The sequence below is a fragment of the Dendrobates tinctorius genome, unplaced genomic scaffold (assembly GCF_039654945.1).
Source record: "Dendrobates tinctorius isolate UK_male_01 unplaced genomic scaffold, ASM3965494v1 ptg000056l, whole genome shotgun sequence".
In the NCBI taxonomy this organism is placed as follows: Eukaryota; Metazoa; Chordata; class Amphibia; order Anura; family Dendrobatidae; genus Dendrobates; species Dendrobates tinctorius.
In genome coordinates, this window is record NW_027361724.1 from 17997085 (window position 1) to 18007424 (window position 10340).

Below are 10340 nucleotides of genomic sequence, written 5' to 3' on the forward strand. Positions count from 1 at the left end.
AAGTCAATAAGCTTACCTAGTTTTCCGTGGAAAAATTAAGTGCATCGGCTTACACTCGTGTCGGCTTAAACTCGAGTATATACGGTAATCTCAACTCTGCTAAAGCCCATAGTGGTAGTTATAGGATTGATTGTAAATTAATCATGAAATTAATCATGTGATGTGATTCTCATTGCAGGAAATTAATTATACATTGGAGCCACTGACTGACACAGATAGAAGAGGACCCCTATGCAAGAACAGTATATGAGTCCTTTGCAGCCCAATAACTCATCATAACGCACAATTTCATCTACTGTGGAGGTGGAGATGGGTCCCCTTATCTCTTGGCCTGTATGCAGTTGCACCAATAAGATTTCCGCCCCTGTCCAACCCTGAATGCAACCATAGGAAGGATGACACTACAGCTACAGAGGTGACCGTCTGTTAGCCAAGCTCAACTACCCATCTCTCCTGAAGACCCTTTCAGCTTTTTGAGACTTGGGTGGAGAACATCATCTCTGAAAATAGGGTCCCACAGCTGCACCCCAACAGTTTGAGAAGCACTCTTAGATGAGTAAATATCCTTAGAGCAATGGGAGATGCGTAGCCACTTGCTTTGTCATTGAGGATGATTTCTGTCTTAGCTATGGATAGGATTTCTTTATCCTGTCCTCTCAGGGTTAATTTTGTGGCCTCCTTTTGGTTTGGGGTGGGCTATATTTATCCGCTCCTGTCTGAGTTCCCTGTCAGTGATACATTCATTTTTGGCTGTGTGTCTGACCCCCTGGTGAGCTTGCATACTCTTTTGTCTGATTGTCTCTCAGTGTATGACCCGGTCTGTTTTCTCGTTCTGTGCCTTGCCTTGTGACTCTGTGCTTACTGTCTATTCTGGCTCTGACCTTCGGCTTTCTTCCTCTGACTTCCCACCACTCTGCCCATTTGTACCATACAGCTGTCTCCGGTTTTCTGACATTTGGCTATGTCCTGACCACTCTCTGCGTTTAACCCTTTGGCACCTCACGACCTCGTGGCTTGACTTCAGCATGATCTATCTACTTTCCGGCATCGAAGGTCACCACCGCTGCTCGGCCTCTGACTCCACCTCCAGCCCCTCCCCGGGGTCACTTTCTTCAGGTCCTTCCTGCTCTGCTGCAGGTAAGCTCACCGCAGCTCTCATCTCACAGTCTCTGAGCTCTCAGTATTCTTGCACAGATTCCTTGTTAGGAATCTGATTTCTGCCATACCTATGCAGAAACCCAGGTCCTCACATTTATCTCCAGAGGCTAAGTCCTTTGTGCCAGCTTCTGAGCATGCTCACAGGAAGAGCTCCTATTGGAGTTCGGGAGTCAGGTGCTCAGGTCCTGCTGTGAATCCTATTGGCTCCTATTGGAGTTCTGGAGATTTCCGGCAGGTCCCGTACGCTATAAAAAGCGCACATGGCTGTTCCGCAATGCGCTACTATAGTCATACTTGCTGCTGTATGTTTGTTGATGGATGCATGGACTGGTGAATGACTCATTTGAAACCCCCATTCCTTGGTTATTATGAATGTGTGAGAGTTTGAGTTAGAGCCAGTAGTAGCGCCAGCGCGCCTTTGCTCCAGCGCTCAGCAGCTAGCGTCAGCTTGCGCCTGCTTGACAGCAGCGTTTCTTCAGCGGCTTAGTTATCGCCGCGCTGTAGTTGCAGCACTAGGTGCGTTCACACGTGCAACGCCCTATTTTCCAGACGTCCACGGTAGGTCTAGACGGAGTTGGTGCCGTCAGATAGCGCCACTCCTGTGACCAGATACCGCGTCTGTGTCGCTGAGCTCCTGTGACATTTAAACAGACTCAGCGTTATTGCACATGTGTATATGCTTGCAGCTCTGTGTGTGCAACAGAGCTTGTGTATGCTTGCAGCTCTGTGTGTGCAACAGAGCTTGTGCATGCTTGCAGCTCTGTGAGTGAAACAGACCTTGCTCCAGCGTTCTGTTCATGTGCTTATCCTTGCAGCTCTGTGAGTGCAACAGACCTTGCTCAGTTCACCAGGGTGAAGTCTGAACCATGTGCACTCTACCGCCAGATACCTTCTGCCACCACCTAACAGCGGTCTTACCATCTACCACATGGTGGACCCCGAGCGGTGAACGCACTTTATTTATAATTTTATTTAGTGCGTTCCACCACTCCTAACATTCCTGCTGTAAGTCTGCAGCAGGGATCTTGATAGATTTCATTCTCCGGGGATTACTCCAGAGTGGTTGCTGTGGTGGGATGCAGGTCTGGACAGCTGTCGTCATTATATTAGATAAATAAAAATTAATATATGTGTGTTTATGCTTTAAAGGGAATTTGTCACTCCCGAGACGTATATGACCTATTAATATAGGCATACAGGTAATAGAAATGTTAAGCTAGTCCTAATTGTATGATTCATGTTAATGGTCCTGTTTTGGAGAAATGTCATGGAAGTCTGGAAGAAATCATTATTCTCCACAAGATCTTTAATATTAGGCATACAGGTAGGACTATTACTTATTACCCGTGTGCCCATATTAATAGGTCATATATGTCCCAGGGGGTGACAGTTTCCTTTTAATAATGATTGAGTGAATGCGTAGATGAAATGTTAACTATAGGTAGCAAGAATGGGTGTCTGACAACCAATGATCAACGCAGACTAGCTACATACTTCATGTAGTATAGGTTTTCAACAAGTGTCATTTCACAATATGCAGAAACTGGGCCGCCATCAGGGCATGACTACCCTTACTAGTGTACGGGGCCTGGTGAGCAGAACATAAAGGAGGATTGGACATGGTTCCATTCCTTAGATCGTGTGCAATACTCTTTGTTGTTTTTTTATTATTTTTCTCTGATCTCACAAAATGACCTTATTTTCATTGTTTTGATTGGCTATATGTGTTGTCTTTTTGTCTGTTTCATTTGTTTGTTATCTCTTTTGTTATTGACAGTGTAATTTTTCACCTTATGTAATTGACCAATTGATTTAACTAAATGACTCTTATGAAAAATAGATTTAGTAAGCAAAATATTTAGTGGGAATGTGTTACGAAGCTTTTATGCTTTGGACATTGACCACTCTCTGGTTATTGTTATCCACTATGTTTGTGAGATGATTAAAAGGCACTTAGAAATATAGACTATGCTAAATATCTGCACTATTTCCCATATTTCATACTTGGTGCTGAAATTCAAGAAAAGCCATATTAGTAAGAGCCTTATCATCTCAAATACATTCGTCAACAATAACCAGAAAATGGCCAATTCTTTTAATCTTAGTTTAAAGTTTTACAAGAATTTACTTTAAAGTTTGTCACCCCTTCTGTCATAACATAAACAAAAACGGCTTTTCTAGCAGACTGACATGTCCAGAAGAGATCACTTATTAGCAGTCCCCTCATTATCATAACAGGCAGGATTACAATAATAGCACAATTATTTTAATTTCTATAGCGCCAACATATTCCGCAGCACTTTACATTTTAGAGGGGACTTGTGCAGGCAATAAAAGACATTACAGAATAACAATAATCACTTAAACAACAAGGTTATAATCTGAGAGATAACAGAATTCACCATTCACAGTATGTAGTGTCACAGCTCACCTCTTCCCCCTTCCTACACAATGACATCTGCATGTCACTACAACATGAGAACTTAAAGAGAAAATTCTTAGAAGGAAATAGAGCTCCCTGTAATGTCTTATGATATATATATATATACATAATATATATATTTATATATACATGTGTATGTCCAATGTCCTTATCTCCAGTCAGGCAAGAAAGCAGCTTCCAAAAATGTACAGGAAACAGAAAACAATAATTTGCAATCAGAAATACAGATGATAAAAAAGATGATCACAATCTGATTTCAATTAGCTAAAAAAAAATGTATGTGACACATTCCCTTAAAGAAAAATATACCTAAAAAGAGTATTGGATATTTTAAGAAATGTTTAATACGTTAGAATAGAGTAGGGCCCTGCCCAAAGAGTCTACCTTGTCGTGGTGGCAGGCTTAAAAATCTGTTGGTCAAATCAAAAGCTGATGGTTATGTATGTGATATGGTTCCATGGGAACTGTTACTGTGCGCTTGGTGAGAACGGGGGCAGAAGAGTTTTCTCAAGGGTGGGTGGTGGGACTGTGGAAAGTTCAAGGGGTGTAGATGGGGATAGGGTGGAGGTGGAACTGGGGTGGAGCCAGGGCGGAGTCTCAAGGGAGCCCCAAAATTTTGCCAGTATGGGGCCCAATAATTCCTTATGGCAGCCCTGATCAGGAACATGGCTAGCTTATATAATATGTGACAATGAAACTATAAAATGATGAGATGCTGTGAAAGAAATGATAATTCCATTGTCTTACCCTTGATCTTAGTATCTCTTGGTACATGTATCAGAGATAGAATAACTGTTATTGCTTTACAATAGTTCCTTCTGCCATATTCCATTATTTTCCCTTGTTTCCCCATATTTTTCCTTTTCTTTCCTTCATGTTGTTTAACTCCATTTTGTATAATAATTAGAACATTTTCAATAAAGACAATTTAAACAAGAAGTTGAGTATCTGCTTAGTAAAAAATGCTTCTGTGACTCCTTTGTGAACATCATGTGCTAAAGAAGAGCCACGTCCAGCTGAACCAAGCTGAAGGATGATAACGGATTTTATATGGTCACTTCACGAACATTCTAGATGGTGCCCATCAGGAGGTGACCACTTGGCATTCCTGCGATTTTTTTCTTTCTCATGCAGAATTAGTATGAGAAAAAAATTTCAGTCCTGCTCTGCCCCATGGTATAACATCGGGCCTAGTGCTATCTGATAAATCATTGGGTAGTTCTTGGCCATACTATACGGTTGCGTGAACAAACTCTTGTAATAAAGTAATTTTCTTTTAATTTGGAACAGCTGTGATCATGTTGGTTTATTATCCAAAACAGGACCCCCCTCTATTACTGACAGCTGTAGAGGGTCACTTACACGCCTGCCGTAAACACATTTCCCTTGTGTAATATGATTGTGGGAGAGCTCGAGTAAGGTGCTCACCACAATCATGTGCGTCTCTTGAACCCATGGCACGATTGGTACCGAAATTTACACACACTCAGCCCTATCTCTCTTTTATAAGCTTTCAGGACAACCGCAAACTAACCATTAGGCCCATGAACATGGCACTTTTATGTGCAGACTCCGAATTCTCAAGCCTCCACACAAGTTCTTCTCTACTAGACCCCATGTGATCTCTAGGCAACACGCTTCCTCCTCATCCCCCGATATAAGCTGTCAACAGTCCTGAAATAACAGGACAGTCCATAAAAACGGGCACTTTTTTGCCCTGCTTGTAAAAAAAAACTGAAGGCTGCAGTCCCTGAATTTTTCTCTTGCCATCCTACCCCAGGTGTATGGGGAGAGATATCTATTCCTGGGGAAGAAGAGTTTATTGTGGAGTGGAAAAGGAACTACCAATCACCTGAAAAAAACAAACAAAAATAGCTAGACAGGATGACTGAGACATAATTATTACATGAGACCTCTGCCTATCCTGTCAGAGAACAATCTATGCCTTGTATAAATGGTCAGACAGATAGGAGAATCACCCAACATGTTCCGTGGACACCTGAGAAAGTGAAGGGATTTCTGTCATCGATCACCAAATCACAGAGCAATCCATATGCGTTTGTAAATGAGCTGTATAACATTAGTCAGTTACAACCCAACATGGAGAGACTTGTTGCAGAAAATTAAAACAATAGCTGTACAGATTGATGCTTCTGCCATCTGATGCACAAGACTCTTTCTGCCATCTAACCCAAAAGAGCAAGGAAACTCTCCTCAAAAAGCATTGAAATATCCAAAGCAATATTGGTGAAGTTTTTGCTACCCAGTCTTGGGTAAGGGTGAAAAATATTCATCAAAAGGCGAAGTAAACAGTTGAGGATTACATTGAGAGATTTAGGCAGGCAGTTGAGGAGACAATAGCGAGCCTGAAGGACCAACGAATGGGAAAAAAATTGATTGCCATCTTGGAGTCTGGATTGAATAAGGAGACTCAGTAATTTTTGCTCATGCTGATTGCCATGAGAAGTCAGTCCCACCACTAAGTTTGACTAGTTCAATTCAAAGGAATGTTCAAGAGGTGGAGGAAAAGAAATTCCAGAAGGTAAGAGTGATTAAAATTCATATAAACAAACAATGGGAAAGATCAGGCAAAAAAAAGGGTGTTCCCTGGAAGGGTGGACCTCAGTAAGTTGAGGTGCTACAATTATGATGAACTGGGCCACTTCAAGAAGCAAGTGTAAGGCCCCAAAGAAAATACTGCAGGGAAGGAGCAATTGACATGAAGGGCTTCCACTTCTACCAGTCATCTCTGAAACTAAGGGTCTGATGCCTTTGTTCATTTTACCCTCTCTGATATGCCCTTTAACACAATAGAGTGTCTTGTAGTCACTGTAGCAGCCTGCAGTGTCCTACAGAAATCTGAAGTCTCTACCCTGAAGGCCACAGGATTATTTGAAGTTGTAGGCCTACATGGTAAACCCATTACACAAGAAAACAACAGAAACCCCAATAATGATAGGACCCATCATCACTTCACTCTCTTTCATCCTGTGAAGCTAGTCACAACTCATGGAATAGACGTGAGGCAGAGTGGTCAAGAGGTCCAAGGTAAAAAACGAAGAATGGTACGTCAAAGACCGAGGGAAAAGACAAACAGATAGTCAGGGGCAACGTCCAGGGTCTGTAACTAAAGTCAGAATACATCAAAGGCAAAAGGATTATACAAACGGGTAGTCGAAGGCAAATCCTAGGTCCGGCAATGATAGATCAGAATAACAAAATACTGAGCACAGCATCAACACACCACTGAGCTTGAAGCTACAATTGTCAATGATCTGACATTATCAGCAGCTACTATCCATAGGGCGGCTGAGCTGTCACTCACGCCATGGCCAGGACAAGGTACATTATTTTCATAGGAAAATGAAGCTAACCGCACCCCCACCATCACCCTGATGAACCCTCAGCACCCAAGTAAAGGAATGAGTTTGAAACTCAAAAAAGAGGGGGTACTTTTACTTTATTCACCAAAAACATACCGACAAAAGTAAAAAGAGGTGATGAACTTTATGGGTGAGTCTCAAATTGAGACTCTCAATAGAGTGTGTTTTCAAAGTTAGATATGAAACAGTCATTGTTTGTGGACCATTTGCACAATACAAGGGATTAATAGCGATATTCATCCCTGACAACCTACATTTTGCATGTAAGACCCAAAGACAGTCATGGAAAATAATATGACTAAACTATAATGGGGCTGTTTAATTTTAACTAAAGTTTCCATCATTTGGCAGATGCCCTATTGGAATCTAAACAGATCCCATTATAGATAAAAGGATACGGATATTTATGATTGTTTTTAAAGAAATACTCCCATCAAATTTTTTTATCCTATTAAACAAGTTGTCCAGTATTATCACTTTTTTTTTCATAAATCTTGCTATTATGTGCCACTCAATACATCCACTGTGTTTATTTTAGCAATATTAGCTTTTATCATACTTTAGAAGCACATTTTCAGTGCTGGCTCCAGCTCTCATGGGGTTAATCGACAACTTCCTTTCTCCTGACTTACTGTGCTCTAATACTACAAGTTCCATGATGCATTGCACTTGCCTGTAAGGCCGGGTTCTCACTGCGCCATTATGTGGCGCATCGCGGCGTATGCCGTAAAGTGGCACATGTTCGCGATGTGCCGTTAAGCACTGACGGAGCCTCGGATGCCGCCTGCAGCGTCTGAGGCTCCGTCACAGCGAGCGCTGAAGAATCATCAGTGCTAGCGGTATAGCATAACGCATATCGCTATGCATTGATAGGGCTGGTTAACGCTATGTGAACCTGGCCTAAGCCAGCACCTACCACAGCCACTCCAAAATACACCCAAACCCCTCCCTCCTCTATCTTCAAGCTTATTGTAACAAGTTGCAAGCATCCTGAGCACAGGCACGAGCATGCACAAACAGACATTCTTTTTTAAAAGTAGTGAATATGTTCCCATGTACATACCTTAAGGGTGTGTGCACACGCTGCGGATTCTGCTGCGGATCAGCAGCGGTTTTGGTCCTGTGGATCCGCAGCTACAGTACCATTAAAATCAATGAAAAATGAAAACCGCTGTGCAGTGTAGATTTTTCCACGCGGATTTGCTGCGGTTTCAAAACCGCAGCATGTCAATTCTTTGTGTGGATTCCGCTGCGGTTTGGCACCTGATCCATGGCACGTGTCAAACCGCAGGCTAAACCACAGAAAAACTGCAGATAAACCGCAGGTGTTTTGACCTGTGGATTTACCTGCCGTTTTTGACAAATTCACGCAGAAAAATCCGCAGGACAATCCGCAGCTTGTGCGCACAGCCTTATAGTGCTGAAAGCTATGAGGGTATCTGCACATGTTTCAGATTCCAGTACGGATTTTTCAGAATCCGCATCTCTTGGCAGAAAACGCAGGTGCATTTTTGATGCGATTTTTACCTACGCATTGTATGCGTTTTTGTAAGCTAATTAAAGATATATTATTTAACAAAAAAAAAAAAAAAAGATTTGTGATGTCATTTCTGTCCAAACTCATCTTTTACATTTGTCCAACCCACACTCCATTACACACACAGATAGATAGATAGATAGATAGATATGGGATGGATAGATAATAGATAGATAGATTGATAGATAATAGCTAGATAGATAGATAAGGGATAGATAGATATGGGATGGAAAGATAATAGATAGATAGATAGATAGATAGATAGATAGATAGATAGATAGATATGGGATGGAAAGATAATAGATAGATAGATAGATATGGGATAAATGGATATGGGATAGATACCCGCAGACCCCTTCCTCATAGCCCGCAGACCCCTCCGCACAGCCCGCAAATACTGAATGTGTGAACATGGCCTAAAAGGGACATCCGGGACTTTCTGAGAAGCAAAAAATGTGTCTAAGCACTAACAGGCAGGTAGTTGTTACTTACTTGCTTGTTTTGCCTGGCGCCGTTCTTCCCCGACACACATTGGTCATAGACGACTCCTGCCATAGATTCAGCTGCCTCTGCTGACGTCACATTGACAGAGCGGTGGATTCTTCCCTACTCCGCACTGTTAATGAGGTGACACAATTAAGCAGCAGGAATCATACTGTCAATCAGAATGATGTCGGAAGTCCTGACCTGCTAACAGAGCAGAGCTAAAAAATAATCCACTGCTTTGTCAGCCTGGCGTCAGCAGAGGCACCTGAATTGCCTGCAAGAGCAGTCTGCCATTATCAGCTATAATCACCACACCCTCCGCTCTTAGGAACAATGGCCTATACCATGGAGGGGATCTGCTGCTGACACTGTTATAGGGGAAATGTCCCCCAGTTCTGCACAAATGTCCCCCATTATGGGCCCGTTCTAGAGATATAAGTCCCCCATGCTGGTATATATGACCCCTCATCCTCTTCTATAAGGCCCCCCATATATAGGGGCATCACTTTTTCACACAGTGCCCTGTAGGTTTGGATTTTCTTTTCCCTCAATAATAAAGATGTTCATTTAAAAACTACATTTTGTGTTCACTTGTGTTATCTTTGTCTAATATTTAAATTTGTTTGGCGATCTGAAAAATTTATGTGTGACAAACATGCAAAAGAATAGGAAATCAGGAAGGGGACAAACACTTTTTCCACACAACTGTATATGAACTCATCCAGGTGTACTGTATATGGCCCCACATTCTGGTATATATGTCCCCATCCTGGTTGGTGTATATGGAGTCCCATGCTGATACATATCTCCAGCGTCGGACTGGAGTAGTTTGGGCCCACCAGAGAAAATCATTCTTGGGGGCCACCACGCTTAAGGGGTTTTAGCTGCAGAGTCTTCCCTTAGCTTCCATCTAGTAAAGCTGATAATGAGGGAATTTTTTCCAACTATATACAATGTCCAAACAATCACCTGACAAACCAGCAATGCACTCATTTGTTGGGTGAAATGATTTTTATACTTGATTTAAAAACATTCTTATCGGCAACAGATAATTTTGTGCATATACAACACAAGTGCTGCCGAGAACAATGACATTCTATAAGCACAGAAAGATTGTATTAGACACGTGCCACATACACACACTAGACACAGGATACACACAGACCAGTCACGCACTAGACACAGGATACATACAGACCAGTCACGCACTAGACACAGGATACATACAGACCAGTCACGCACTAGACACAGGATACACACAGACCAGTCACACACTAGACACAGGATACACACAGACCAGTCACACACTAGACACATGACACAAACACACACT